Raw genomic sequence first — 27519 nt, forward strand, 5'->3', positions numbered from 1 at the left:
TTAATTCAACACTTTCGCAAGCAATGAACGTTTGCGATGTTGAGGGCGAAGAGAATTTTGACTTTGGAACCTTTGAATTTGGTTATTTGGTGCGGGAACCAAATACCAGCGGAGTCGAAAAAGGGATTAATCGTATTTCTACATTTGTTTCTGCTGACGAGATCGATAAACTAATAACTTCACAAACCAACCCGAATACACAATAGAATACGAAGTTGGCTATAAAGGTGTTTAGCGAATGGCAGCCAGCGAGAAGACAAAACGGTGTTGAAATTACAGAATTGTTGTCAATGGATGTTAAACAACTGTTAAAACTATGGATTATTGGCTACAGAGATTTGTTTTGAAGGCACAAAAAAAAACGGGAGACGAATATCCTCCGAAGTCATTGTATTATGTCGTTTGCGGTTTAATGAGACATTGCAAGGACAACAAATTATTTCATGTTAACTTCTTTGATGAAAAAGTTCTTGATGCCAGGATGAAGGAGTTGCTGGCGAAAGGACCGGGGACTAAACAAAATAAGGCCGAAGCAATATCGGAGGAAGATGAGGAAATTCTGTGGTCATCTGGTGTCCTTGGACAATCAAATTCAACGACTCTACAGTATACTGTATTTTATTATGCCTGTTAAATGTTTGGCTTGAGGGGTAGGGACGAACATCGTAATTAACAATGTTCTCAGTTTGAACTAGGAGAAGACAGAAAGGGAAAATACATTTCGATTTATTGGTCGAAACAACAAGACTTTCAACGGTGGTCTGGCGCATATGAAAATTAGCAACAAGGATATAAAACATTATTCTAATGACGGTAAGTTTTGTTTTATTGTTAATTTTCAAGATATCGTACAAATAAAGTTAATATTTTACATGTTGTTCATTTCATTGAAAAAAATGCTTAAATTTTATACATTTTAGTTTTTCGTACAAACTGCTTTAATTCGTTATTTTATTAAGTTAATTATTAAATCATTTATTAAAACATAATTTTAAGGATTCTTACCAAAACACTAAACAGTGGCGGATCCAGGGATCGTAAATTGTGTACGTCCCTCTACTTGATCGACCAAAAAATCTCATGTTTTTTACGATTTATATGAATTTTAGAATAAAATCGTCCCAAAATGTGTTTGTATTGTCCCGCTCGGTGGTATTTATTCCTTTTACTGGAAAACTACTGTCATATTCATGACTTGGTACAAGCATTTCCTTATGTAGAAAATGGTGGATTAAACCTGGTTTTATAGCTAGCTAAACCTTTTTTTTTTTTTTTTTTTTTTTTTTTACAGGAACGTTTGGAGTTTATTAAATTAATAAAATGACATGTGTTTGTCCACAGCTGTTATGGGTAGGTGTCATTCCACCCTCAGGACTACATGTACTTTTTTTTTTTTAACACTTGAATAAAGTTTTATTGCACTAAAGCTGTTAACAATGACCTTACCGCTACAGCTTTAACAGTAAGGTACCCCGATATTGTTAATATCTATAAGAACAGGGTTTCATATAGATAAGTAGTATTTTCTTATATTTTATATTAGTAATAGAACAATTAAATACAATGTTCAATAATAATATGACATACTAATCCGAAATTAATTATCTACTGTTTTTTTACAATTAAATACAATGTTCAATAATAATATGATACACTAATCCGAAATAAATTATCTACTGTCATCTCGTTTATCAATTGCATGGTTTAAATGTGTGGAATATCGATTTTCTTGATCGGATGTTTTACCTTGTTTAAAGGTGAGAGCATGCTTTTTAATGGATGTTTATTGTGGAATTTGCCGATTTTATATCTTTATCCTTGGATTTCAAACTTATTAGGTGAGTAATTTATTTATTTATATAGTTAAGATATCTGTCTGCTTAAGAATATCATAAAAATGTTTTGTTTTTTTTTGAAGAAAACAAATTTCTGTTCTTTAGATTAAATTTTGAAACACCCGGACTGCATTGTATTCTTAGTCTAGATTGTATGATCTAAAGTATTCGTCAAATTCAGATTTAAAGAGAATGAATACATTAGTAGATTTATTTCTTTGGTTTGATACATAGTACGATTTGTAGATTGCAAATCCTATAATTGTCAGAATTATATTGAATCCGATATACTCGCTATCTGTTATTTTGTAGCCTATTACTATATCTTTTAAGTTGATTTTTTTATTAAAGTTCATTTGAGATAAAATTTTATTTATAATTTCCCAAAATTCTTTTAGAAATTTACATTCAATAAAAAAGTGATGATACGTGTCTTTAAGTTGACAAAGTTGACAATAGGGGCTAGATTCGATTTTCCATTTGTAAAGATTTTCTCCATTTGGGAGAATGCAGCTTATCAATTTCCATCTAAACATTTTTAGTTTATTCAGTTTTAAATTTTGGTGTATAAATTTAAACGTATATTTGGTAAAATTGTAATTGATTTCTAGTTCTTTTTTCCATTTATTTATGCCGATGTTTGGAGAAATTTTTTGTCGAACGAGGTATTGATATACCTTTTTGTTTTCAAATTCAATGTTTTCTTTGTTTATATTGATAAATAATCTGTTAAAATTTACATTTGATTTGATGGATTCTTTCTTGGCTAAAACTTTTAGCCATGAGGTTGGTATTGCTTTTTTGACTATCGAAATTTCTGAAATCCAATTTTTAGTGTTTTGCAGTTTTTTAAATATTTTTTCGTGGGCAATTTTTCCATTGTCGTCAATAATATCATTAAGATAAATGAAATCACTGTGTATCCAATTATGCATAATAAGCGGCTTGTTTTGAAATTTGATAAATTTATTACCCCAGATAACTTGCTTTCTTATCTCGACAAAGTTTTTCAGTTCTGTGTTTTTCGTTTCATGAATTAAAATCCAAATTTTTATTATATCTAAGTAAAAATCTGGAATATCCTTAGTTATATCTAGTTTTTTTAAGGTTTGGTTATTTAAGTTCATTCTAAAAATAAGGTAATTTTCCCCTAATTTGTTTAAAAATAGCTTTGGGATCAATGTCCAATTTTCTTGTTTTGCCTGTAGCAACCTAGTGACCCATCTTATCTTAAGAGAGGAGAAGTAGCTTTTTATGTCGATCATATTTAGCCCTCCCTGGTTGTAATCTGCTACCAATGTATATCTTTTGATTTTATCTTTTTTACCATCCCATATAAAACTAAAGATTTCTCTTTCTAGTTCAAGTATATTTGAGTTACTTAAAACTGTAACGTTCGCTAAAAAAGTAAATTGTGGTATAATGAGGGTTTTAACTATTAGAATTTTACCTAAAATTGTTAAGTTTCTTTTTTTCCACGATGTAATTAGATTTCGACTCTTTTCATATCTAGTATCCCAATTCAATTTTTCACAATCTTTTTTATTAATGCCGAAATATATTCCTAACACTTTAACGGGTTTATCCGTGAAATTAATTTCATCTACTTTATCTCTACAATGTCTGAGTTTACCAATCCAGATTCCTTCTGTTTTATTTTTATTTAGTTGTAGTCCGGAAAAAGTTCCAAAAATTTCGATTACATTTAATGCTGTTCGGATTTCTTCTTTCGATTTGAGGAATAGAGTTGTATCATCAGCAACTTGCGTGATTTTCAAGCTATGTGTTTTACTATCAATTTTTAATTCTATGCCTCTTATATTTTTGTTTTGCCTTAGTTGGTTGGCCATTATTTCTACTGACATTACAAAAAGTAGAGAAGAGCACGGGCATCCCTGCCGGATACCTCTAAGGGGTCCAAAAGGGGCAGATATCCACCCGTTATTGAATATAGAGCTATTTATATTTGTATACAAGGTTCTTATCCAATTTATGAAGGGTTTATTAAAACCAAAATATTCTAAAGTATGATACATAAAATTCCATTCTAATGTGTCGAAAGCTTTCGAAAAATCTATGAATAAAATAGCACCTTCTATATTGAACTTATCTGCGTAATCTATTACATCTTGTATTTGGCGTAGATTAAAACCTATGAATCTGTTCTTGATGTATCCTGTTTGATCAGCATTAATGATTAGATTTAGGATTTTTTTTTATTCTTAAAGCTAAAGTGTAGAAGAGTATTTTATAATCACTATTTAATAATGATATTGGTCTGTAGTTTGTGAGTTCCAACGGATCATTTTTTTTATAAATTAGATTCAGTAAACTTTGTCTTTGCGTAAATGGCAGTTGTATATTTTCAAAGCTAAAGTTAAAATTTTTTACAAGTAGAGGTCCAAGAAGTCCCCACAATTTTTTATAAAAGTTAATGCTTATCCCGTCCATTCCTGGACTTTTATTTAATTTTAGATTATTGACTGCAATAGTTAATTCTTCTAGCGTTACGTATCCGTCACAAGATTTACTTTCTTCTTCTGATAATTTATAATTGCGTTTTGTTTCAGTAATGTATTTTTGAACATCTATATCCGGTTTTTGTTTAGTGTCGTATAAATTAGCATAAAAATCCCTTTCAAGCTTTAATATTTTATCTTGATCTGTTACTATTTCCCCATTATTGTTTCTCAGTTTAAGTATTGTCTTTTTCGTTTGTTTAGATTTTTCAAGACCTAGGAAATACGCGTTATTTTTTTCTCCTTTTTCTACCCACTCTTGTTTTGATCTTATTTGAGCTCCTTTAGCTTTGTATTCATATTGGTTTTCTAGCTCTTTTTCTAATGTGGATATTTTTTCTTTTATAAAATCATTTTCCTCATTATTTGATTTCTCATATAATATTTTTAGTTGTGATTCTAAATTACGTGTTACATTTTTCCTATTTTTTGCTTTAATTTTACTATACTTAATACTATATTCCTTTATTTCCAATTTGAAGGAGTCCCACAGAAGTCTTGGATCTATTTCATTTTTTTCTATCTTATTACTATGTTTTTGTATTATTTTACTTATATTGCATTCATAATCTTGCTCGTCGAGGATACCGTTATTAATTTTCCAGTAACCCGGGCCTCTAGTTTCAGTTGAGACAGATTGTAATTGTATGGAAACTGCTTGGTGGTCAGTGCTTTTAATAAGAATAGGCCTAATATCACACGACTTAACGTTTAACATGAAATCTTTTTTGACTAGGAACATGTCAATTCGACTAGACTGGACTGGATTTTTACGTCTCCATGTATATTGGATCTTTTGGGGGTTAACGTGTCTCCATATATCTATTAAGTCATTTGATTTTATTAAATTTTTTAGGCTATTGACTGGTTTACTAACTTTTTTACGAGTATTTGAACTTTTCCTATCTACATTTTTAAGGGCATCATTCATGTCTCCTCCTAAAATTATTGTACCTATTGCGTTTTTGTTTATAAAGTCATTTAATTTTTTGTAAAAGCTATTTCGTTCAGATTCTATATTTGGGGAATATATGTTTATAAGAGAATAAATTATATTTTCAAATTCGATATTTATCATGATTATTCGACCTTCTAAATCTTTATGCTCATCTATTAATTTATAGTCTACTTTTTTATTAATCAATATAGCTACCCCTTTGCTTGATGTCGTCCCATGGCTATAATAAAGAGAATGATCTGATTCGATAGTTAGAACGTTTTCTAGAGATGTATTGAAGTGAGTTTCTTGAATAAAAGATATTTTACATTTCTGATTTTTTATCCATTGGTAAAATCTCGATCTCTTTTGTTTATCTCGAAGTCCTTTAACATTAGCTGTACAAATGTGCAGGTTATTTAACATTTTCAATTAAAAAAAATAACTTAAAGTTGATTTTTATGTTTATTTTAATTAGTAAGTGTACTTTATGTTGGGTCGCGTTTTTAAAGTACATTTTATTTCACCCACATTTAATCGTCGTTTTATAGCGTGGGAGTTACCTGTGAAAATGATTACATTTATCAATTTTCTTTTGTGTAATTGGATTGCAACAATATTGTTATAGTCTGTTTCACGAATGAATTTGTCCAATATTGAGATGATAATTTTGAAACATATAATATATGTTCATAGCAATTACTGCATACCTGAAATACAAATCACACAACATATACATAGAACTATTAATAAAATTACAAATTGACACATTTCTTTGCTTTGTGCAAATTCAAACAAATGTATGGTTTTGACTGAGGAAAACTAATATACTGTCTCTAATTTTCTCAGCTAGTAATGTGGTTATATTTTCAAATATTTCGAAATCTGATGAAACGGATCTGTTTGTTTTTGATATTTTGTTTTTCATAACATTTTTACATTTTTTATTTGCTTTTTGCATAATATTTTCCTTTTCTCTATTTTCAGTTACTTTATCGGATTTATGCTGTGAAGATGTACTAAGAATAGTTATTAAGGTGAGTAAATCTTTACTTTTGTTTTGATCTTGTTGAGTACATCTACTATAGATTAAAGTTGTAAACCTAAAGGGTTTTAAATAGAAAAAAGACTGGTTAAATTTTCTAATATAAGTGTTTTTATCTCTGACAATTTTTGTTTTTGGTATTATCAAATATACTTCTGTTAATAGTATCATATACATGAAAATATATGGTATAATGCAATATGTGCAAAATTTCACGTTTCTTTTTTTTTTTTTTTATATTTACTCTTGTTACATTTGTTTTGGAATCTTTATTCCATTCAATTATCTTTCTATAAATACTAAATACACACAGACATAAATACAAAGAGAGACAAGACATATAAACATACATATTTTTTTTTTGTTTTTTTGTTTTTTTTTGTTATACATAAAATGTTTCTATAATTTATAGATGGACTGATTGTCTTTTCCCATCTGGTTGATTGGGAGTAGGTGGGGTTCTTTCCTTGGCAGCATTCGTTTTACTGTTTGGGGTTAAAAATTTTGAAATGTCAGATTGTGCAGATGAAGAATCTCTTTTTGTTTCTGTCTGTTTTGATGTCTGTTGTTTGGAAGAATCACTTGAAGTGAGCTAGCTAAACCTCTCACTTGTATGACATTGCATAATTTGCATTATACTCATAATAAAAGACAATAAAACTTTTTAAATGAAGATGCATATTTTAATCACTCCTAAGTGATATCTAAGTGTATACTAAGTTTACGAACACATATGATTATTATCACAAAAAGTCGCCATAAAACATTTGTATTATTTCTAGTTTTATAATTTATTTTCAGGCCCTAGGTGTATATACAACATTTTTGAGACATATCTAAACACGCTTGGTAAGGATGGGTGCTTTTATCGGAACCCTTTGCTTGGAAATACCATACGGTATGGAAAGCAGCCGCTTGGTGTAAACAAACAAGAAGGTTTAATGAAAGAAATGTGTCAAAAAACGGGCTTAACAGGAATTTACACAAACCATTCTGGGAAGCGGACGTGCGCAACAACATTGTACAAAGCCGGATTAGATAAACAAACAATAATGGATCATACAGGACACAGGTCGTCAGCCGTAAAGGCATAAAAAAATCAAAAACTGATGAAATAGAGCAAAAAGTGTCTGCTGTGTTAAATCCACCAAGTAACGATACAGTTTCTATTACCTGTAATGATTTGAAAGTTGAAGAAACACCTTTGAAGTGTACAAAACTGGAACCAGTCAACACCGAAACTTCCGCAAATTGCCATGAAATTTCAATGCGCCGGAAATGCTTGAATGATATTACAAACACGAGTGGAACTGTAAATTTTAACAACTGCAATTTTTCTTTTACTGAAATGAAATTTAATTGAATTTTCACAAAGGAACAATTTTTTATTCATTTTTTCAAAACTTAAAGAAGAAACTTTTAGTATTTTTTTACAAACTTACGGGAACTCGTAAAAAAAATCCTATTTAACTTGAAAAAAAATGTTTCATGAGATGTGTTGTGTTTACAAATGATTTATTGCTTTTTGTTATAAAATGAAAACAAATAGATGTTCATGACCTTTCACTTTTTTTCTGTTTACTAAATATTTTAGAGAAAAGTAATACAACAAAAATACTGAACTCCAAGGAAAATTCAAAGCGTAAAGTTCCTTAACAATTGGCAAAATCCAAAGCTCAAACACATCAAACGAATGGAAAACAACTGTCATATTAACACTGGACACTTTTAATTTGCAAAACACTCATTTGCAAATCCGCCGCCGCCTCTCCTTACACCTACAGTGTCGTGTATATAACCAAAATGTGCGGAATTACATGGGATTCAATAATTTCATTGCTTTTCTGCTGTTATTATTATATATATTTTGTAATTTGATTTAGAAAAACATGGGATTTTCAATATCCCATGGGATACGGCAAATCCCATGGGATTGACCATTATCCCATGGGATTTTGGTTAAATCCCATAGGATTTTTTTGGGTCCCATGGGATAATTGTAGTCCCATGGGATATTTGTTGTCCCATGGGACCAAAAAAATCCCATGGGACTATAATTATCCCATGGGATTTTTAATATCCCATGGGACAAAATAAAATCCTATGGAATTCAAATTATTAATATACAGTAAATAAATGTGTATGTTACAATGAATTCTGTTTGGTAGTAAAAAGTTTATAATATAAATATTAGTGTATTTTGGGTTTTTTCATTTTGTCACAAACATGTTTTTAATTTGTTTATATGACAATAAAGATTCTTATTATTTTGGAAAGTATAATAATATTTAAAGTTAAAAAATAAAATCCTTTAACTGAAATAAAATGATGACATGTCTTAATAAAAGAAAAAAATATTGATTTGAAATCTTTGTCTTGTTTGTTTTATTATGAAAAATAGAACTGAAAAAAATATTTCATATTCTGACTGAATAAATTGACAAAGCACAGTTAATAGTTTACTCTTTTAATGAGGTAAAGTTTTCTTTGTTATAGTTCCATTGCAATACATGAATATGCAAACAATTTGAATCTTATACCTTTGTGGTGTTCATAATATTACGTTTATACAGTTTGTTATATTTGCAAATTTATAAAATAAACACTTTTCCTGTTAAGTTTTAGTTTTCTTGTTTCAGCTTGCTATGTACAATTATTCAGTCCACTACATAAGAGTCAAGTAAATAAATTATTTCATCCACTAGAATATTCCTACAATTCTTAGACAAAACATTTTTGCAATCTGTTCTTCAAAAATCCTCCTCCGTACATCTTTATTGGATGGAGCGATTTAAATGAGTGGACAAAGCAAGTTCATTTGGACAACAAATTACTAATATATTTTTTCATTCCTCCCTTCTTTCAATTGATAATTACGTTGTTGCATTTACATGATTTAGTTCTTGTGCATCTATGATCATGATAATATGACTCCTTTTTGTTTATAGTCATTATGTTGAAATTTCCTCTTTCTTTATGTAGGAAAAAAACACATTCCATTTCAAATTAATAAAAAAGTCACACTATATAGAAAAATATCAGCTTTAAGTTTTCTGTTCAGTATTGACCTGTTGAATGATGATCATGAAAACCAAGATGTCTGACCTACAAATACACAAAACTCAAAAATTATAAATGAAGAGAAATACAGCAATAAAATGGCTACTTTATCATGTTTATGTACATTTTGATAAAACTTTCATTTGAATGTTTAAAATTGTAAGTACACTGAAGTACTCTTATTTCATTGCTTTGTGTCTATGGTTTTCATATTAGTTGTTTTTGTGCCTTGTTGCAGTCTTTTGAGTTAAGCCAATTGCAACAAATGTTTACAGTTTGTTCAAAGGTTGTGCTGTTATTAAAACCACTGTCCTAGGTTAGGGGTGGGATGGGTGCTCACAAAATGTTTATTTTATTAGTTGATATTTGCTATGAATTAGCTGTCAGTAACTGTGAGTACTAATAGATCTGTATGTTGAGTCTTTTTTGTTACAGGGAAAGAATAAATGTCCAGCCACATCCGGTCTGTGTTTTTGGTAGCTGTTTTTCTGCTTTGTTGCATTCTAATGAGTTAATAAAATTGAGAATGAAAACGGGAATGTATAAAAATAACCTGACCCAAGAGCAGAAAAAAGCCCTTTTCAACTGATTTTATAGTTTTTATATTGAACTGACACTTACACCACTGTCCTTAATTAGAGGGGGATTTGGTGCCAGCAAACATGTTAAACCATGCCACATTTTGTAAGTGTCTGTCCCAAGTCAGGGGTCTATTATTCAGTGGTTGTCAATTGTTGCTATATATCATATTTGTTTTTTGTTTATTGTTTTGTGCAAAAATCAGGCACTTAGCTTTCGCCTTTGTGGTGTATCCCCCAAGCATGTTTAGTATGGATAGACATTATGCCCTTTTTAAATGACGCCATGCCCTTTTTGAATTGTTTTACATTTGTTTTTTTGAATTTCATGGCCTTTTATAGATTACTATGCAGTATAGGGTTTGCTCATTGTCGAAGGCTGTACAGTGAACTAATTTTGTTAAATTTCATGTCATTTGATTCTTATTGGAGAAAAGTCTCAATGGCAATCATACCGCTTCTTATTTTCATATCAACCCTGCCATATTTTGCCTGTCCGAAATCAGGAGCCTGTACATAGTTCAGTGGTTGATGTTGGTTCACGTCCGTCATATTTGTTTTTTCATAACTTGTTCATTTTTATGAATTAGTCTGGTATATTTGAAGTTTGAATTGATGTTTTGTTCCAAATTTTGTTTGTGGTGTCTTTTATAGATGACTATATCATGTATAGGTTATGGGTTTTCTCATTATTTACAGGTCATCATTGGCCTCTAATAAGTAATTGCATTGCTTTCATCCACTTAATTGAACTCTGGTGGATAGTTTTCTCATTTACCATACCACATCTTATTTTCATAATAATCATTATTCAAGGGCAATAACTTTTATAGAAGTGGACTTACCATTTAGGCTTTGTTGACGTTTGAAATCTATTTTTGTTGATAATCTCTTTTGTTTATAGTTTCCCTTTATCTTTAATGTTCGTGCCCTACACATAAAAGGGTAAACATTATCATTTAATGACAATAACTACTATTACATAATTAGTAGGCAACTGACAATTTTGGATCATTTGTATTTCTTGTCATGCTCATCATTTTTTTTGTTTAATATTATCAATATTCTATGAAAATGAAGTCACAGTAATATTAACCTTGGCAGACAGACAACTTCTTATTTTTATATGACACCTTGCAGTCATTCCATACACTTACAAGTAGACATATGCTTATAATATCTGATAAAAGAAAAAACCAAGAAAACTTAGCATTGACCAAAGAACCATAAAATACGGTCATGGTTATATAAATCTGCCAGACAGACATGCACACCTTACAATTGTTACATCCGCCAAATATAATTTACCTGTTGCTTAAAGCATATGATAAACTGACAAAACAATGCAAACTTTTCATTGACCAATGAACCATGAAAATGAGGTCAAGGTCATATAAAACATGCCAGACAGACATGTGCATCTTACAATCATTCCATTCACCAAATATAGGGGCCTTATTGCTTACAGTATCCGAAAAATAGACCAAACCACAAAAACTAAACATTGTCCAATGTACTATGAAAATAAAGTCAAGGTAAGACGAAACTTCTCAGTCAAACATATCATGATATGCACCTTACTATCATTCCATACACCAAATATAGTTGACCTATTGCTAATTTGAAAATAAGAAAATAGAAAAACTGACCAAAAAACAAAAAAATAACATTGAGCAATGCATGAACCATAAAAATGAGGTCAAGGTCGAATAAAACATGCCAGACTAACATGTACATCCTTAAAAATTTTCATACACCAAATATACTTGACATGTTGCATACAGTATTAGAATAAAATGCTCCGCTGGGTGCAGCTTGATACGACCGCAGAGTTAGAACCCTGAACAGTTGGGTCAAGTATGGACACAACATTCAAGCTTGATACAGCTCTGAATTTGGATTGCGATTAAATATTTGACACAGCATAGGTTTCTGACACAGAATGAATGTGGTCTAAGAACTTAAATTTTTTTAATTTACCTATTATGGTCCAATATCCAAAATCTAAATACATACACGGTTAGATTCAGCATATCAAAGAACCCCAAGAATTCAATTTTTGTTAAAATCAAACTAAGTTTAATTTTGAACCCTTTGGACCTTAATGTAGACCAATTTGAAAACGGGACCAAAAATTAAGAATCTAAATACACGGTTAAATTCAGCATATCAAAGAAGCCCAATATTTCAATTTTTGATGAAATTAAATCATATCATTATTATTTGCTTTTATACATAAATAAAAAATAACCAACTTAAAATGGAAAATTTTAAAGAAAAAAAATAGGAAAAAAAAATCCCCCCCCCATTTTTTTAATCCCCTTATGATTCATCACCCCCAAACTCAATCCCAGCCTTCCCTTTGTAGTATGGTACCTTGCAGTACAATTTCAGAAAGATCCATACACTTGAACACAAGTTATTGTCTGGAAACTAGAAAAATGCTTATTTTTAGCCCCTTTTTGGTCCCTTATTCCTAAACGTTTTGGGAAATTACCCCCAAACTCAATTCCAGCTTTCCCTTTGTGATATGGAACCTTGTAGTACAATTTCATAAAGATCCATATACTTACACACAAGTAATTGTCATGAAACTAGAAAAATGCTTGTTTTTTGCCCCTTTTTTGGCCCCTAATTCCTAAAATTTTGAGGCAATTACCCCCAAAATCAATCCCAGCATTCCCTTTGTGATATGGAACCTTGTGGTACAATGTCAGAGAGATCCATACACTAACACACAAGTTATTGTCTGGAAGTTACAAAAATGCTTATTTTTGGCCCCTAATTCCTTAACTGTTGGTACCATAACCCCAAAAACCATTCCGAACCTTCCTTTTGTGGTATTGAACCTTATGGTAAAATTTCATATAGATCCATTCACTTAAACTAAAGTTATTGTGCGAAAACCAATGTGTCTTTGGACGAAGACGCCAATGTCATACCAATATACGACCGCAAAAATTTTTTTGCGGCCGTATAAAAACTGGACATTTTTACCTAGGAATAGTGATGTCTTGGACTAGGAAAATTAGTCTGGGGACATAAATTACTGACATCAGACTAAATATACTAGTAAATTCTGTATCCATGGACTTTTTATACTAGTTATATTTGTCTGACCAGACAATTTTTACAAGGACTAATTTATCTCTTACACTAGTTCTCAGAGAGACATGTCACCTTACCTTGACACATAATTCTGACTCTGAACAAACCAGTATTTGCTCTTACTCCTTAATAATACTGCGTGCTTAGGGGAGAAGCAGCAAATACCAACTTTAAAGTCTTTGGTTTTACCCTGTTGGGTTCAAAATAAACAACCTTCTGCTCTTGAGGTTAACACGCTACCACGAGACCAGGCAGTATAATATAAGGAGTTTACCCAAGATTTAAAGTTTCCAAGTTTTTGCAAAAACTGGATCAAAATCATCATTGAAAAGCAATAACTTTTTAATAAGATTTACAAATGTAAGTTTCTCTTTAAATATTACAGTTTTAGAGATAAAAAGGAAAATTCAAGAAATATGAAGAAAAAAAAAAGGTAAAAATCTGTATTTAAGGCAACAACTCCTATGAGTCAGCTGCCAGTTTTGATGCCATTTAAAATGGACAGTAGATTTTATTTTTCAACATTCTGATCATTTCTACCCTTGTCAGATATCGTCTATCTATTTTGGCCTTTTGTAGCTTATTACGCAGTTTGGCTTTTTAGCCCATTGTTGAAATCTGTACGGTGACCTATATAGTTGTTAACTTCTGTCTTTAGTTTCTGTTGAAGAGCCTATGGTGACCTATATAGTTGTTAACTTCTACGTCTTTAGTTTCTGTTGAAGAGCCGTCACATTGGCAATGTCCAATGATACCATATTTGTATATGTTTTTGTCATGTAGGTGTAAGGGAGTTACCATTTGATTTTTATGGGGGGGGGGGGGGGGGGGGGGGGGGGTAGGATGAAAAATGTTGTCCTGCATTTTTTTTAAGTTGTAATCTCTGTCCTGCCTTTATATTTTTCACTCTATTCGATCCTGCCTTTTTTTTGTATTAGTTTATCCTGACTTTTTTTTACATAAATTGTCATCCTGCCTTTTTTTTTTGCCATGTTGCTCATCCTGCCTTTTTTTTTTTTTACTCAAAACTCCTGTCCTGCTTTTTTTACAAATTTCATCCTAGCCCCCCCCCCCATAAAAATCAAATGGAAGCTCCATAAGGAGACAACCTTTTGATTTTCTGGTGGGATAAAAAGTGGAGACAGATTTTTCATCACCTGGCCTAGTTAGTTTTTCAGGGTTCGTAAGGATAGAAAATCCGGCAAATTGTAACAATTAAACCCCTGTTGTACGACCATATTTGCCAAAAGATTAGTCCAAAAATTTATGACGTCTTGCAAGGCTATTTTAACTTTTTTCTGGCCACATAATAGTCAAAGTTGTGACTGAGTGCGGAAATATGAAGATAGATAGATAGATAAAAAATTAAAATAGTCTTGCAAGACGTCATAATTGTTTTGACTACCCGTGTAAAGATGTAACCTAATTCTTACTTGTTTGGGGAAAAGGAGAATTAACCGAACCACTATTCAATCTAAATCAGTGAACTGAATTATTGTCTTTTGCAGTAGTCCGAGTCGACATCTGTAATTAATCATGCAAATTGATAGTCAACAGTATACCTTTTTCAAAATGTCAGCTTACGACAAAGAATCACTGGTGATAGGGGAGTGTAACCAATAAATTGATCCTAAATCAGATAAGATTTTCCCAGTTACTAAAGTGTGCGATATTATATCGAAATTATCTTAAATTATATATAGCCAACAGAATTTTAAGCAATATATGGATTATATAAAGGACTTTTTAGAAGAACCGAATATAACTTTTAGACAATACTTTACTATATATCTTTTAAATCATGAGGAAGAGGCACTCATTCTTTTATCATCTTACCGTGATAGGAAAACAAATGATTTTATGGAATAATGTTATTGATATCTTACAGAAATGAGTTATACTTTTAAAGCATATCTAGCTACGTACACAAAACTGTTAGGGGAACCGAAAACAAATGTGTAACATGCGTGTATATATATATAAAGAAAGAAAGGAATTTTATATTATATAGTGACTGACTTTTAACCACCGTATGATAGGCACAGAAACATTTTGATTATAAAACAAAGGATTTTTAATATAAGTGTGTGTGGGTAGGATTTCACTGTAAATATAGAGCACTGCAACATATTGGTGGAGGCATCACTGTACATAGAAATTGCGGATCACAAGTTCTACATACTAGCGTATGGTTCCTCTACAAAGGGGGTTAAAGATACAGAGGTAAGGTAAGTAACGGAGAACCCCTTTCTTTGAGTGACTCTTGAGTGAATATAAATAGTGACGGGGGTCTCACAAATAAATATAAATCTGAATTACAGGAACAACGATAAGCAAAGTAAATTTACATATTAATCTCGAAGTTATTTACGTTAAAGACAGACTGTGCTCCTGAATTAATGTATTAACATTTGCGTATATTACTCGAGGGGGGCACTTCCTATATACAAGGTGATAGGACGTGCCGCTGGAATAGGTCACTTTTTCCAGCTTGAAAATATGGGAATAGGTGGGGAAAACTGTCAGAAATATATGATAAGGTCGATAAAGTTCCAATTACTTGTATATGTACTTGTATATGCAAAGCCCTGTCATTTTTTCACAGCCGAAAGTCTCGCCGTAAGTAAACATTACACACAGAATCTTAGCCTAAAATATTCCACTTTTCCAACACACCCCACGAAACCCAACCAATATGGGAAAAGGTTACAATTTTACCGACGCAATATATGAAAAGGTATACATTTTTAAGATCTAAATTATATGAAAAGGGTGGGGTAACAGAACCCAAGCGACACCCCTATCAATTAAGTATTGAAGTGCCCCCTCCCCCTACCCACCCCCCGATGTATTTTACTGCTACAATCACGCGACCGTTGCTGAGCAGAGAACCATACTTTCAAGCCAGGGTCAGTTTATACTAACAGATAGTATAGAAAGTCCCTGTAAAAAGGCAGGCAAATCCTAACAGTACTGTAACTTAATGATACATGTATATCAAGTTACAGCACCTCACCCAGCACAGTTAGCACACTGCATGGTGTGTGTCAGTCTTATAATTAAAACTGTGTAGGTTCATATCGTTTGATTCAACGTTTTTTCGGATATTTTAAGGACCGTTGTCAACATGGTCAAATCCGACCTGCCACTTTGCAACCTGACCTGCAAAAATATAATTCGACTAAAAACCAGTCAAAATTGCTTTTTGAGACTGGGCGACTGAAAAAGTTTTAAAATGTGACCTTGTGACCCTACTTGGAATTCTCCATTCATCGGCGTGTGTCGTGTGGCTAAAAAGGGGGCATTGTTTTTTTTTCTTGGGACAAAAAAATTGTTTCTATCTTTGTTAAAAAAAAATCAAGACCAATCATAAACTTTTTTTTCAAAACTCAGTGTCGTATTTTATTGTTTTCCCAACAATGTTTAATAAAAGCTTAAAATGTTTGTTTCACTTCCCTCTGACTTCCCTCCTGATTTTTTTTCTCAAGAAATTATAGAATCTGTAAATGGATATATGTCTGTAGTCACGGTCATGCATTTAGATAAGAAATTCCAGCATGCATCATCAAATAATTCATGTGTATTTGTGACATCAACAAAACTGAAACATTATATTATTTCCCAGTAATTATGTAAATCATTTTGATTTACAAGTATATATGTCTGGGACTTATGCATGTATATATCTCACAGGCACTTGTCTCAGAAAAAAATCTCTATATACTTTAATTAAGGTATATAGGGGAAAAAATCTGAGACAAGTGCCTGTGATATATCTGTCAGTCCTAGAATAATAAATATAATAATTGTATCTTAATCTTTGGAAAAATCCAATTATTAAATTGTAAAATTCTTTTACTTCATAATTATGTCAAAGTATACTTTTTAAAGTTTTAAATTTTAAAGTTAAAATAAATATTCCGTTTTGATCTAAGGAAAAAAAATTTAGACTGTAATGACATGGTCAGTCAACGGATTTGTTGCATGGCTGATTACAGGTAATTAAAGCATGCAGTAATTTTCCATTACGACAGTGCGTGTACCCTGGGGTGTGTATAACGTTTTAGAAATACCATAGTTTTCTAGAGAACATCCTGTCGATGTGTAATACAGATTGATGACATTACACAAAATTTCTTTCGTTAAATATAGTTAAGTATCTGTGTCCATGCATTCCCTGTTGCAACACTACAAATTTTTCGAAGAAAAAAATGTTAAAATTTGAAGAAAAAAAAATCATTTATATAAAATAAAGAAGAAAAAAAGTAGCAAATACACTTATGTTATTTGCCTATCCTGCAGTAGACAAGAAATTGAGGATGAATACCATTTCTTCTCAGTCTGTCCATGCTATACATCATTGAGGGATACCTATATACAAAATATTAATAAAAATCTTAATTTCAATTTTATTAAATTGCAGTCACCTATAACGCTGAGGCATATGACCGCACTTTTAAATAGCAGTCTGCCAGTCATTATAAATATCACCATAAAGTATATTAATGATTGTTTTTTATTGAGAACATCTGTATAACTTATGTTTCTAAAAATACATGAATATTGTTTTTACAAAAAGAAGTTTAATACATTTTTCATTTTGTATGTAATAATTGAAGCCATTTCGAAATATAAGAAATCTTCACATAGTCGGGAAATTTTCAATTCAAGTTATTTCATTTGAAAACGTTAAAAAATATAGATCTTATTCGATGTAAAATGTGGCGTCCTTGGATATCAAAACCCCGTTTAAATAGGGTTTGTCTACTTTCGTCTATTGTCGAACATTCTATAATCAAGGATTTGTACAAATCCTTGCTATAATATAATGAATCGCGTCGCCAATATCACCACAATTACATAAATTACAAATACAATCTTCCCCTAAATATTTCTAACAATTTCAATAGGAAATTTTGAGTCGAAACTGAAGTACCAAATCTACAAAAAGAATCACTATTTTTTATAGTAGTAGGCGACGAAAACTAAACTGTTTATAATCTTTTTTTTCTCCTTAATTAATTGAAACTCTTGAAATGATTTAACATTAACTATAGACAGCTTACAAATTCAAATCTTTTTAGAAGTATATGAGTGTATAGTAATAATTTGTTCATTAACCCCCCTTTTTTCTTCTATAAAATTACATTGTAATCGATTTTATTTCCAAATTTGTGTTTGCTAGGATTGACACTTAGAACGTACAACATAAAGTAACAAGTAAAAAGTCACGATTCAGTTTTGGGATATTTTTTTCTTTGAATAAACTTAATTTTAAAAACGTTTCAGCATTTTTCTGAAATATTTTTAAAAGGAAACGGACTTGAAAACAAAATTTATTTTTTAATATTAATATTGAACAATGATTGTTAAGAAAACAATCTGCCAAAGTGGTTTGGTAATTAACTGGCTTCATACTGTCAAAAATGTCTCCTTTTTATAAGTTTTTGATAAAAAAAAAAAAAACTATTTGAAGGCGAATTAATCATTTCCTCAACTAAATACATTTATCTATAAATAAAGTCAATTCGTCAAGAACTTTCTCTCATATATTTAAACAATTGTAAAATAATTAATTTAAACTTTTGTACTGCGACTTTCTGTCCCTTTACCAATACTTATTCCTTGTTAGGTTTTTTCATATCCATTTACGAATACTTATAATGTGATAATTTTCGGAAGCTTTTATCCTATTTTCATATCAAACAACCATGTTACCCGTAGAACGGAGTTAAGTACAAATTTAGGAATTTAGTAGTTAAAATTTTCAACAACAAAATTTTATACTTTCATTTACCTGGATTTTGTTCTACGCTTCGAAGCCGCCACCCTGTATCAAACATAGCCAACACCTCGCATGGCGTATTCACGATGTTGAGGGATTGACAATATACAATCAAACTTTAGCAATATACAGCAAGTAAGTAATTGGGTGTTGAATGTCAGTAGATCTGAATTTGTAAATTGAATTTAACCTGTTTAGAATGTGTATTGGTGAATTGTTTAATAAAATTACACACATATGATAATCTGGGCTGATATGCATAAAACCACTTTAAGTTCAAAGTATCAATGAAACTGGGTCTGCATGAAAAAATGACTTATCACATAATACCAGAACCTATGTTTACTGTTAGATGATAAGAAACTATAGCTGTAGGCCTAGTTTACAAATTATTTATTCTTTTAATTTCTATTTGACTGTCTGGGTGCTTCTTATGTGTTTTAAATATTTGCGTTTTGTATGCTATAGTTAAGTTTTATAGACTGTTGTACGTCATTTGGTCGTTTTTAAGTTTTTGCCATGGCGTTGTCAGTATGTCTTCGACCTATAAGTTTTATATAATCTGCATCTCTTGTGCTGTATTTTAAAATGTATCTTTACACATTCATCAATACACCAAAAAATATGAATAAAGCTTTCGTATATATAAAAATAAGGAGATGTGGTATGATTGGTAATGAAACAATTATCCGGGATATTTTGAGACAAAGTGCACGTATCAGCAGTCAGCCGAAACCACTAAGCGTTTTGCATCCATACGTTGTTTTTTTTTCGGGATACTGACTGGATTGTAAATTATCAATGTACTAGTTAATGTTCTCGAGGGATGGCCCTATTACAGAGACATATATACACATATGTGTATATATGTCTCTGCCCTATTACGTGTCAGTAACATTCTCGACACGGTTCATTTTTACGGCGGCTCAGTTTTGTCTTAAGAATAAACATAATTGATAAGTTTCTTTCCCCTGCATTCCTCGATCGCACTTGTAAATAGCACATTAGTCTCAAGACATTGGTACACTATACGTTACAACACTTGCCGTCAGTACTCAAAATTGGAAAATTATTAAATAAGAAGGTATAGAAAATTAATGCATACACACTATTATCAACCACAGACATGATGTTTTTCTCAATTTGCCTAAATCGTTATTCCGCAATACAACGAGGGTGAAAACCCACCACTTTGAACACAGTCACAGGCACCGGCATGTTGTGAATTTGAAAGTTCAAATAGGGGGGGGGAGGGGGCCCGGGCCCCCTTTCTTGGGAAAAATTTGGTTGATTATATAGGGATCACTGAAGCTTGACTGGAGCCGGCCCTCTCTTATGAAAAGTTCTGGATCCGCCACTGCATATTCATAAAATAAACCAACATAAAATTATCCAAAAGATGAATAATACTTAATACTTACGACTAAGATTGACTATAAGTATACTTGAGTCGGTTTTACAAAAAAAAAAAATACAAGTAATTGTATAAAGTATACTGTATTGTACATGACTTTATTACTATCAATATTATTTGTAAGTTTTTTTGTGAAACTGACTGCTGAATTGTTTTTCCATGCTTATGGTACATCTAAGTCGTATGCTTTTTATAAAACCACCTCCAGGGTGTAATGTCTGCTCGCCCATAGAATCTGTTTGTAGATATAGGAAGATGTGGTATGAGTGCCAATGAGACAACTATCCATCCAATTCACAATTTATAAAAGTAAACCATTATAGGTCAAGGTACGGTCTTTAACACAGAGCCTAGTTTTTATCAAAAAATAAATATATTGATATTAATAGTATATAGGTTAAATAATTTATTCATACATTTTTAATTGACTGACCTAGAATTATCATGATTATTGAGGAATTTAAACCATGCATTCCTATTTTTAAAAAGGGACAAAAATAAAATTTATATATAATAACAGGGTGATACAAATGAGAAAAACTCAAGAAATTGTTTTCAATTAAGATAAATACATGCAGTTAATAATGGTTTCCAGTTGTTTTTTAAAGTTGAGGCAGATTTAGTTTAAAGTTGGAAAAAATTGTTTGTACCAACAAAAATAAATACACGAAGTTAATCCAGAATTATGTGTTTATCATTTTTTTTTTTATGTTTAGGTTGCCAGCAAGATGAAAAGAACAATGCAGTTCAAAAGTCAAAATGTGGATAAGCTGCGGTACAAGGTCCTACTTTTGCAGATTTTCATATTTTGCATGAATGAATTTGAAGTTTATATCATGGAGGGCAGAGAAAGAAAAGAAACACTTCAATTTTCCTGCTTCTGAAAGATCTTGTTCGGTAAGTTTTATGCTCTGTTTTGATAGTGTTTGTGCGTCCATCTGTCTTTCTCTAAATTGTATTCACTTAAAGTTTTTGGTTACAGTTCACCATGAGACTGAACTTCAGTTAGTAACTTGTGGTTTTACATGTATATACTTAAAATTTAGTACTTTAAAATGTTCATGTATTTTTGTCGAGCCTGCAACTTTTGTCGCAGAAAGCTCGACATAGGGATAGTGATCCGGTGGCGGCTACGGCGGTGGCGTTAGCTAACTTCCTAAAAGCTTTTTATTTTAGAAGGTGGAAGACCTGGATGCTTATACTTTGTATATAGATGCCTCATGCATGTCATGATACCAATTCTGTCTGAAACATGTCCATTGTCCTTGACCTCATTTTCATGGTTCAGTGACTACTTGAAAAAAAAGTTCAGATTTTTTAAAATGTTAATTTCTCTCATATTATGAGTAATATGATAACTATATTTGGTATGTGCGTACCTTGCAAGGTCCTCATGCTCGTCAGAGAGTTTTCACTTGACCTAGACCTCATTTCATGGATCAGTGAACAAGAACTTAGTCTAGATGCATGATTTTTTTTATTAGTTGTTAGTGGCTTTGTACTAGCTGTCAGTAACTGCGAGTACTCTCAGATCTATACTTAGTGTCTTTTTGTTGTTTGGATGTACAAGTACCCAGCCACGTCCACTTGTATTTGTAGTATTTGTATTTTTATCCATCTGATGAGTAAAGCCTCTTTCAACTGATTTTTATAGTTCGTTCTTATGTTGTACTGTTACACCACTGTCCCAGGTTAGGGGAAGGGTTGGGATCCCGCTGACATGTTTAACCCCGCCACATTCTGTATGTATGTGCCTGTCCCAAGTCAGGAGCCTGTAATTCAGTGGTTGTCGTTTGTTTATGTGTTACATATTTGTTTTTCGTTCATTTTTTGTACATAAATTAGGCCGTTAGTTTTCTCGTTTGAATTGTTTTACATTGTCATTTCGGGGCCTTTTATAGCTGACTGCAGTATGGGCTTTGCTCATTGTTGAAGGCCGTACAGTGACCTATAGTTGTTAATTTCTGTGTCATTTGGTCACTTGTGGAGAGTTGTTGTCTCATTTGCAATCATACCACATCTTCTTTTTTATATTTAAGGTTAAGTTTTGGTGGTCAAGTCCATATCTCAGATACTATAAGCAATAGGTCTAGTATATTCGGTGTATGGAAGGACTGTAAGGTGTACATGACCAACTGGCAGGTGTCATCTGACCTTGACCTCATTTTCATGGTTCAATGGTTATAGTTAAGTTTTTGTGTTTTGGTCTGTTTTTCTTATACTGTATGCAATAGGTCTACTATATTTGGTGTATGGAATGATTTTAAGGTGTACATGTCTAGCTGGCAGGTGTCATCTGACCATGTCCTCATTTTCATGGTTCAGTAGTCAAAGTTAAATTTTTGAGTTTTGGTCTTTTTTTCTAATACTAAATGCAATAGTTCAACTATATTTGGTGTATGGAAACATTTTATGATGTACATGTATGTCAGTCTCGCAGGTTTTATTTGACCTTGACCTCATTTTCACGGTTCATTGCTCAGTGTTAAGTTTTTGTGTTTTGGTCTGTTTTTCTTAATCTATAAGCAATAGGTCAGCTATATGTGTTGTATGGAAGGATTGTAAGCTGTACATGTCTGCCTGGCATGGTTCATCTGCCCTTCACCTCATTTTCATGGTTCATTGGTCAATGTTTAGTTTTCTTGGTTAAGTCTGCTTCTTAGACAATGTTAGAAACTATAAGCAATAGTTCAACTGTATTTAGTATATTGAATGATTGTAAGGTGTACATATATTTCTTGTCAGGTTCATATGACCTTGAATTCATTTTCTTGGATCATGTTGAGTTTATGTGATAGTTGTAGTAAAGCTTTATATTTAGGACTATCAACATGATATAAATGATTAGTAAGGAAGGCGCAACATTTCAGCGTGTGCACTCTTGTTTATATATTATACACCACATTTACTGTTTTTACCCTGATTTTATGAATCACTGAACATAGAAATGTCATAATGTGAAATTATAGTACATTCTTAGGTTAAAGTTTTAGGTTAAGGTATGTAGCTTACCATAAAGTTGAATTTCATACACATGTTCATTATGTGTTGAATTTTTAAATTCAGTGCCAAACTAAGATTTTGAGCCTGCTTACATGATTGACTAGACATTGACACATGCTAGTGTTTACCAGGCATGGTGTCCTGTATTAGGAATTTGTCATGTACTATAAAGAACGTTAATAGTACTCGCTGAGTATGGAGTTTTTGTGAAAGTTTAATATTAGTGAGATTTTTGCATGACATCCTGTCAACTGCTTGTTGATCATGTTTATACATGTCTTAAATTTAATATCTGACACATTGGTGTTTTGTGAACTTGGAAATAAGTTATTTGATAGAATAATAATGTTTTGAGATTATCAAAATAAAAAATATCCCATTTTTACTATTAATGATTAAGTTTAAAAAAAAAAAAGATTTAGGATATATGTATAACCATATATAAAAATGAGACAGCAACCGAACAACACAAAAATAAGAAAAAAAAACAATATAATTTTTTGTATCAATGTTATAATTTCCAACATGTCCAAAGAGTTCAATGTATTTTCTAATTGAAATAAAACACAAGTGGAACTCTTTCAGAACTTCAGAAGCTTGAAGAAGTGCTGTTTCTATTGTTGGTTTTCTGTATAATATATTGCAAATTCTTGTGAAAAATGGAATTTTATTGTAATTGCCTAAAGTTTTAACATTGATCTATATATATATATATATAACTGGGGAAAATACCCAAATGTTATAAAGAAGAATACATAAATTGATTGTTATATAATATTAGAATAGGAAGATGTGGTATGTTGCTAATTTGACAACTCTCCATCAGAGACCAAAGGATGTAGGAGGTTAGCAACTGATGACACTGGACAACCTTCAACAATCAGTAAAATCCATACCGCATAGCTATTTTTATTGAAAATCATATGTTATTGCTACATGTAAGCAAACAATTTTTTATTATCCATAACTTCGGATTTTATTTGTTCTTTTTCAGAAGGATTGAAATTCATCACTTAGAATAAAAAGAGAAAACACAGAAACAAGACCAAAATAAATTCAAAGACAAAAGTCAGATCAGTTATTATTTTCATCACTCAGTCAATGAATTGAAGTTCTATTAAATATCTAAAGATATTAAAACCACAATAATGACTATGTTCTGTGCTGAATGGCCAAAAAGTGGACTATACATTACGATCACACAATGCTGGATGATAAGAAACTATTAATTTTTTGGGTGGAGGGATATCCTGAAAAAAAAATAGATTTATGTAAAAAGCTACTAGTATGTTAAGCCTATTAATAGAGTTTTCATTGATTTCAAATGGGAAAAATTGTGTTTCAAAAAAGTATTCTAGAATTCATAAATAAACATATATTGATACTTACATTATCTGCTTTGTTGTTTAAAAGTTTAGTTTTGAACAGTTATAGAACAATATAATTGCATTAACATTTCCAAGGAAAAAAAGATATTCAACTAAAAAGATTCATCTTAAAACAATTTACTATCAAACAGAATTCATTGTAACATACACATTTATTTACTGTATATTTATAATTTGAATCCCATAGGATTTTATTTTATCCCATGTGTCCCATGGGATATTAAAAATCCCATGGGATAATTATAGTCCCATGGGATTTTTTTTGTCCCATGGGACAACAAATATCCCATGGGACTACAATTATCCCATGGGACCCCAAAAAATCCTATGGGATTTAACCAAAATCCCATGGGATAATGGTCAATCCCATGGGATTTGCCCTATCCCATGGGATATTGAAAATCCCATGTTTTTCTAAATCAAATTACAAAATATCTATAATAATAACAGCAGAAAAGCAATTAAATTATTGAATCCCATGTAATTCCGCACATTTTGGTTATATACACGACACTGTAGCTCTAAGGAGAGGCGGCGGCGGATTTGCAAATGAGTGTTTTGCAAATTAAAAGTGTCCAGTGTTTATTCCTGACTTGGTACAGGCATTTCCTTAAGTAGAAAATGGTGGATTAAACCTGGTTTTAAAGCTAGCTAAACCTTTCACTTGTATGACAGTCGCATAAAATTCCATTATATTGACAACAATGTGTGAACAAAACAAACAGACATAATAGGTAAAAATGTCAAAAATAGGGGTAAAGCAGTCAACATTGTGTTATAATCTCAATCACTATAAAAACAAACAAATATGTCAACAAAGAAAAACAAAATGGCATAGAGACAAAGCAAATTAAACGCAAAAATGAAACACAAGAATACAAAACATGTCACAGCACAACACAATGGCGGGATGTACAAGTACCGAGCCACGCCTAAAGGATATTACCAAAAATGGACCAAACAGTAAACGTTAATAATTTACAAAGACAAATTCATATTTCAAAGATTCGATCAAATTTATTTTATTTAAACCCATAAATGTCAGTTTGGTCTTAGGAGTCTAGGTATGACACAATTCAATATGCAACATATTTGCAGAACAATATCATAATTGGTAATTTTCAAGTGTTTCTTCTGAGATTTAATAGAAAAACAAAGGACATTTCTGGACGCCTACATGTATTTTTGTGAAATGGACAGCAGAGGCGGATATCTTTCAAAAACCAGGATGGAGCTTCAGCCATGGAATAACATGAAAATGAATAGGTTGTACCATAGCTAAGCTCCGCCTTCTTTCCTTTAGATTCAAACAACATCAAATTGCAGATAGTATACCATGGTCTTCCTTCTACACACTTTTTAAGTAATTTATTTCATTCAAACATCAAAAGAAAAAATGTAATTTATATTACAAATAGCAATTATACTACGGCCACGCTTCCGATTTTTAAAATGAAAAGGCCGAAAGTTTTCAAAGTAGACAATGTTCATTTGTACACGAACAGAAGGCAAAAAACATTTATAATTCACCTATATGCGAACAAATTGTAGCTTCGACCTAGGAATTGGCATATTTGCATTTTTATTAAGGCATGTATAATCCTATTGCAATGGCTGTCGTCGTGATAAAGCAATATGGCCGCTATGCAAATTAGCAAAGTACCCCAAATTTTGCCATATGGTTATTTCCCTTGTGCTTTTTAAATGAATATTATTCGTCTTTTCATTTGTATCTTTTTGGTCGTTGTTTTCTCAACTTATGTTATTGTATAATCCTATGTTATCTTCTTATGAGTCCTATTAGAGGTTCCCGATTTGCTACCGTACCAACCGTGGTACGAATTGGAAGCCGTCATTAAACGTTTAGAAATAATTGATGTATTCACTAATATCAACGTATGTTTTATGAATCAAAATCAAAAGTGTTTAGAGGATTTTTAGCTGCAACTTGGATTTAGTTTCACGTGGATATTTTTCGTATTTATAGCAAACAATATTGTGTGTACTCTATTATGGTTTCAAGTAACCGTATCACGAACGGTTTGTAATATTTGTAACTTAGATTTATTTCCCCTGAAATTGCAACGGCAAAACCAAGCTTAAATATGAAACACATTTATAATCTATCTGATTTTAAACTATTATATTATTATAACAATATGAAATAAAAACGTTTAGAATTTTTTGGTTAAGCTTTAAGAAAATATGAACAAATAAGAGCCAATTAAAAGTACAAAATCAACCTCGTATTAATGATGAAATAAGAATAAAACCGCAATCTGTTTCGCGAGGGACGTCACCAACAAATCGTCGTGTGAATGTTTTAGTGTTATATTACAACTTTTGATATAAATGGAGATAAATATACTTTTGATATCCAAGTACAATGGTCTATCTCCTATACAACTATAATACCAGATTTCTGCACCCTACAAGTTTTTGTCAGAACTACATTGTTCTATCTCCACATTCCCATTGGATTTTTCATCTAGTTAGTTCAAATAAAAATATTTTTATAGTGTTGTATCTTCACTATTTTTCGGGTATTTTTGCTGTAAAATAATTGTTATCAAAATTTCAATTCCTATATAACTTTTTATGTCTCAGTCAAATATTTAAGATATTCCGCTTTTAAAGTTTAGTTCAATTTTTTACCACTATTACCAAATGGGAAATACATCATTATTGAATTCACACGACGAAATGTCTCTAAAAATTGTTTAAAATACATAAAAACATTATTTCATGTAGGTCATCAATATTTTGTTTAAATAATCAGTATCAATTTTTCGCATTCTTTATTACAAATAAATATTGTCACTCATTTACGTAGTTCATCTATTATCA

At 31.3% G+C, this 27519-nt stretch overlaps 1 protein-coding gene and 2 long non-coding RNA genes across 3 annotated transcripts in view; 2 read left to right on the forward strand and 1 right to left on the reverse strand.

The window, feature by feature from the left end:
* LOC127698254 (uncharacterized) overlaps positions 1-27519 on the forward strand; it is a 367371-nt gene that overhangs the window by 328908 nt on the left and 10944 nt on the right. The window lies entirely within an intron of this gene.
* LOC127698238 (trafficking protein particle complex subunit 1-like) overlaps positions 1-27519 on the reverse strand; it is a 111415-nt gene that overhangs the window by 74872 nt on the left and 9024 nt on the right. The gene's annotated exons all lie outside the window — the stretch shown is intronic.
* On the forward strand, positions 20902-24677 carry LOC127698248 (uncharacterized). The gene is made up of 2 exons (XR_007980767.1): positions 20902-21178; positions 24279-24677. It is a non-coding gene; the product is annotated as an uncharacterized LOC127698248 (long non-coding RNA).

This window comes from Mytilus californianus, unplaced genomic scaffold (assembly GCF_021869535.1).
Source record: "Mytilus californianus isolate M0D057914Y unplaced genomic scaffold, xbMytCali1.0.p SCAF_4, whole genome shotgun sequence".
NCBI lineage: Eukaryota > Metazoa > Mollusca > Bivalvia > Mytilida > Mytilidae > Mytilus > Mytilus californianus.